The sequence below is a fragment of the Liolophura sinensis genome, chromosome 7 (genome assembly GCF_032854445.1).
Source record: "Liolophura sinensis isolate JHLJ2023 chromosome 7, CUHK_Ljap_v2, whole genome shotgun sequence".
Taxonomy (NCBI): domain Eukaryota; kingdom Metazoa; phylum Mollusca; class Polyplacophora; order Chitonida; family Chitonidae; genus Liolophura; species Liolophura sinensis.
This window is the reverse complement of record NC_088301.1, coordinates 49842252-49848319: the sequence shown is the minus strand read 5'-3', so window position 1 is coordinate 49848319 and position 6068 is coordinate 49842252. Positions and strand designations below refer to the sequence as shown.

At 36.8% G+C, this 6068-nt stretch overlaps 1 long non-coding RNA gene across 1 annotated transcript; it reads left to right on the top strand.

The window, feature by feature from the left end:
* Positions 1-3224: 3224 nt before the first annotated feature.
* On the top strand, positions 3225-5049 carry LOC135471944 (uncharacterized). The gene is made up of 3 exons (XR_010444484.1): positions 3225-3345; positions 3803-3937; positions 4162-5049. It is a non-coding gene; the product is annotated as an uncharacterized LOC135471944 (long non-coding RNA).
* Positions 5050-6068: the final 1019 nt, after the last annotated feature.

Sequence of the window (6068 nt, the reverse complement as noted above, 5' to 3'; positions counted from 1 at the left end):
TACATTCCTTAAGCCTAGAACATTCCATGTGTCTTCCAGGCAACATTAAAACACGTGAGATAAATTCTCTCTACTTGTATACTTTCTTACTTCTGTGGTGGTTTGTGTTGAACGTCGTTCTGGAAATTGGTCTTGCGATTTTCACTCGGAAGATGCATTATGGCTGGCGATTTGTAAACGAATATCTGTTTCCACGCCCAAGTCCATCAGTTTTCAGAACCTGTACTTGCCTACCACTACTGCTCTATCTATGGTTACTTTTTAAAATGGTCTCTGGCAATAATTATCGCTTCAGATATCTAATCACCACTCCAGGTATCGCTGTGCTTTCAGTTGTCCATGGGCCCCCGATTTATTTGTCGACCACGACAGCCTCTCTTAGCTACATGTACGATTACAAATTTAGACTGTTCCTCGGCTAAATTCATGCATTCCGATTTAGATGTGGAATTTGTCATCATGCCTTCAGTTCTGTTCAGCTCTGAAACAATGTAAATAAAATCAACATTTCATCACGTGAGGGAAGACTGCGATTCACAGTTGGTGGTTAGCTATTTAATGAGGATATGGAATTATTTCTATAAATTATATATTAGGCTATATCTCCATTAATACTGCATCTAAAGGCATCATACTTTGTACATTAACGACACTTAAAGCGGGCAATTACGTGATGCCAATAATTCCCGATTCTAACACCGGGGTGGGGGGAGGCGCTTCTGTGCATAGCACACTAAATGGCAGTCTGCAGTGTGTCTCCATTAATACTACACCTACAGACATCATATTTAGTTCCTTATGTGATCATGTGATGCCAGTAATTATCATTTCTAACACTAGGAGGAGGGGCGCTTCTGTAAATAGCAGTCTGGCTCATATATCCATTAATGCTGCACCTATAGATATCACATTTGGTTCCCTAATGACATTTAACGCAGGCTATGACGTAATGCCAATAATTCGATTCTAACACTAGGGGGTGCTTCTGTGAATAGCAGACTGGCTCACATCTCCATTAACACTATACCTACAGACAACATATTAATGAATGTTATGTTATGTATGTTAATGAAATTTAATGCAAACGATTATGTGATGCCAATAATTCCCAAACACCATGGGACGCTTCTGTGAATAGCAGTCTAAATAGCAGTCTGGTCCATATCTCCACTAACACTGCACCTACAGACATCGTACATTAATGACATTTAATACCAAACATGATATCTGTAGGCGCAGTATTAATGGAGATGTGGGTCAAACTCCTATTCAGACCACTGTCCACGGAAGTGCCACATGTTATTAGAATCAGGAATTATTCACATCACGTGATAGCTCGCATTAAGTGTGACTAATGAAGTCTGAAGTCTGTATGTGCAGTGTCAGTGGAGATATAGCCTAAAATATAATTTTAGAAATAATGACTTGTCCCTGTTGAATAGCAAACCGCCAACTGCGAACGTCAGTCTAAGTTATTTCACGTCATTTCGTCGTCCTATGAAAAGAAACTTAACAGGAAAGACATTTGCACCTAGAGATCGAAGAAAAAAGGCACTTAAAATTGCATTTGTAAACTTGCAGTAAAAACGGAAATGTGACCTTATGAGGCTAAGAGGGGGTAGAAAGTCATTGATTTTACCATACAATTCACAACATAAACTTCGTGCTAACAGCTCACATTCACAGCATAACATGGAAAAAAAACAACACCGGATCTGGTGTTTATCCAAAACATGATGACTTCCTTTTCATATACAAGTGTGTATACTCCATCTGCGTATCTTTCAGCAGACTGGGTTAACCGAGTACATGTACAGTACAAGCAACATTGCATTAACAACAATATTGCTTGGTTGAGCAAGGTATCATCCTCCATGGGATTTATTTATTTATTTATTTATTTATTTGATTGATTGGTGTTTTACGCCGTACTCAAAAATATTTCTCTTATACGACCCCGGCCAGCATTAGGGTGAGAGGAAACCGGGCAGAGTCCGGGGGAAACTCATCACCATCCGCAGGCTGGTGACAGACCTTCCCACGTACGGCCGGAGAGGAAGCAACATCACAACATCCTCAACAGGGAAGTATAAGCTAAGATTCTGCTGATATATATGTATTAAATTTGGGTATTGTATAGAGCTCTTCACTTCACATTAAAGTCATATTCAGCCATATTCAATTTCACTCCCAAAAATGTCCCAAAACGTCTTGGAGACAAATGACTCACAGCAGATCGCGCAAGTAATAACACAAAATGTTAACCAGCTCTTCCCCGAGGCATGATCTGCTAATTACTAATTTGCTTCAGTGTTTGGAGGTGTTTGTCGGCTTTATCTTGTCTCTTGGAAAATATTTTAACATTGTGAATGAGTTTTGATAAAGTGCTTTTTGAATTTGCAGCATCAAAAATACTGAAATAGTGAAACTATCAAAAGTGGGGTGTATACGATTTATGTCTGCGTTGCAAAAAGAGGGTTTAGCATTCAAACGTCACCTTAACATGTTGTGTGCTAAACTTGTTAAGAAATGCGTTCTTAGCTTAAAGCACGGCTGACCTAAACATGTTGGATGTGCGAACGTGTTTAGTGTCTATAACGTTTGCTCTCCTATTTAATCTGACTTCCAAACATGTACGTATTTAGAATGAAAACATTATATTTGGATTCAACTAATAATTTCGAGCCTCTATAAGCAGTTATATTAAGCAGTGGATCACAGTATTGTTCATTGCTTGATGGTGGTCACGAATTTTGGCACCTGCATATGATAAACTTTTCTTTTTCATTGCTCACTGTTTGGCTTTCTGTGCTTACAGCTGATAAATTACAAAAATATTTAGTCCAAACAAACATCAGTTAAATGTGTTTGCATTTGATGATCATGTACGTGTGTCAGCTGTCATTACACCCTGACATGTGAAGATGTTTTCTATATATGCCTGGCTTACTTAAGTAGTAAGTAGTTTGTAGAAGGGAAATTTGAACAATTATGTTATTAGACTGACTATGGTAAGTTTGGGCACAAATGAAAAAAACACTTAATAATGCTACTTAAAATTATATCTCATTCATGAGATATATTCCAAATAATGTGATAAGAGGATACATTGTCTTTAATTACAATGGAACTGGCCCAGGACCCATATCAAATAGTATTACCTGACACCGATGGAAGCCTATCTAGTACATTCTGTACCAGTGTGTTGCATTTTTGCAGGTTAAAAAGGAATTCTGCCTACTGAATTCTAACCTAAATAATGATGTCGTGGGGCACAGACGGGCATCAGCGCTACACATACTTGACATCCTTTTTTGATCTGATCACACTGACAGAGGCAATGAAGTGAGTATCTTTGAATTCTGTTTGTTCATACGTTCTTAACTAGTTTAGTGGTTTGAAATGTTTCCGGAGTATTACGTAATATACACGCATGGGGCTAGGTACTCGTGTCAATTTATGAACAGCTCTAAATGAGGTATTGTGAAAGAATAGCTTTTTCATTCTGAAGCCCAAATGTGTTAGCCTCTTAGATTATTTTAATACTATGACATCCAGTAGAGTGAAGGATTTTCTTTCATTATGGTTTTCTTGGTAGTTTTAATGTATACTTTAGTTAACTAGAATGTCACTGTTTTGGTTGTTTAACTATCATCACAGATGATCATTGCTTGCTGGGTCCTAGTGTTTTTGAATTCTAAAATAAATTACTCTGATACATTAATACAAGCAGTTGAATAATTAGACATTTACCATAAAGATTACCGACCTTGACCTTTGCTTTTTGTATCTGATTTAACAGGAGTATGAGGTGGGAAGTGGTCTGTGGCAATATAGCAATGAAACAGTAACATGAGGAAAGTTGAGCGGGCCGTTATTGCCGGTGAAGTCCGTTACAAAGGAGAAGCAGGAGCCAGAGCTAATAGTAGAAACAGATGTAGGTATTGCCTTTTTAAGTATGTAAAAGTCTCATTGTGAAATGTGTAGTTCTTCACATACACCTAAATCAGTGTACCGCTTTTGTAATGTTTTTCGTATGTGTTTATAATTTGATATTCTTCTGTTTCTGTAAAACAAATATTAATTCTGAATATTTTGATAATTGGTATAAATATTTGTGTTTTTTGTGCACTTACCCATTGCGTTATTTTGTGCCCTCAGATAAGTAAAGCTGACTTGCAGAGCCGGCAAAAAACCCCACTACATCATGCTGTTTTTGAAGGAGGGAGACCTGCTACATCATTTGGGATGGCATACATGTAGCAATCCATACAGGAAGTGACTTAACCCTTTCCCTACAACTTTTATCAGTGACGTATTACTTGTTTGATCTATATCATACCCAAAATGCTACCAACTTTTTGGTTTTTTACATATGGCAGTTTTAGATGCCAAAACGGGTTTTCACTACGACTCATTTTTTGACTTTTAATTGTATAAATATATAGTGAGCAGGGAAATTGACAGACATAAAACTATATTGTTATTTCTTAGCTGATTATTGACTTGTATTAATCGCTGTAAGTTAATAATTTAATCAGATATCAATACCCAAAATTTATAACAGCTATGCGGTTTCTTTCTGTGGTAGTATATGTACTAGGCAATCGTCTACTACACTGCCTTCTGTGTGAAGTGGATGTGTTTCTTTAGATTTCAGACTTTGCTGTTTGTATATCTGAAAATACAATTACTTTTTTAACTGAACACTGCTTTTTATGATTACAGTATTTTGCTGTTACTCTAAAGTCTGTTATATTGTACTCTGAACTTGTCTTAAAACAGGTTTCACATTTTGTTAAGCATGAAACAAAATTCTGCTTTTGCGTGTTTCGTTTTGTATGTAACTTAGTATGAGTCACCATCAGTATAAGTGTTCTATCCTGTAAAAGATCAAGAAAATCCAGGCTTACTTTTGTGTATTATATGCAAAGTTATAAGTCGGTTTTCCTTTTATCTAAATGTTCATTTCAACACACTGTATTAATATAGGCCGCTGTGGACCACGGAATGTGAATGTGAGATAAAAATAAATATATTTCTAATATATTTATATATTTGTTTTCTAATTTTGTCTTCATTAGCCATTCTTAGATAGACTGGTTTCCTTTAACATGTTTAGACGCTAAACATGTTTCCGTCTAGAGAGAGCTAAAACGTGTGTTTAGGAATATAGTAAATGAATGAACATGTTGAGGAGTACAACGTATTAAGGATATAAGCGTGCAAAACACAACGGACAAAATATGCGCTTAGGCTCTCAACGCCGATTTTGCAGTATGGCAATGAATAATGCTAACTGATCATTCCCCTAGGACACCTACATAATAATTAACTACCTGACAAAATCACCACTTATTATATATACATATACCACAAATCAACAAGAAAGAATTTTACACGTATCATCACAACTGAGCAGGATAAATAGATATATAAGTATACATGTAAAACTTGCTTGTCATGGTTTGTGAAGATATTTGCAGACTTCAGTTAACACTTTAGAAGCCTTTGTTTCCTCCACTTACACAACACAGTTCACCTGTTCTGTGTATTCACGTGTCAAAATGTCCAGATACTATACCTCATGCACACTCGCATATACAGATAGATGAATAATACAATCCCATAAGTTGGCGCAATAAACTCCATCGGATCTATGGATCCTGTTGATATCTGTACAGAAGATCCCAGAAAAGTTGTCACATGAAGTACTGTTTATATGCCTCTGTTTTTATCTTTATATGTACAAGTATGAAACAGAATAATGTTTTCAATGGGCTTTTTTGCTCTGTGAATTCTTTGGCCATTGTATGACCTCATCAAAACCTGTTTCCATGGCGTCTTGTCAACCTGTTTCCAGCAGCTGGGAAATGATAACACTCTGAGTTTTACTTCAGTCTAAAAACCTTGAGCCCGAATAGCTGGACGCTAAGATAGACTGAGTTCAAGCATCTCACATGTTCTTGCTACCTTCGTTTTTTACGGGATTCGAAAGACAGATATGTCCAAACTATGTTCGCCTCTGAAATGTAGTACCGGGCACATGAAGGTAACGTGTGTGTCAT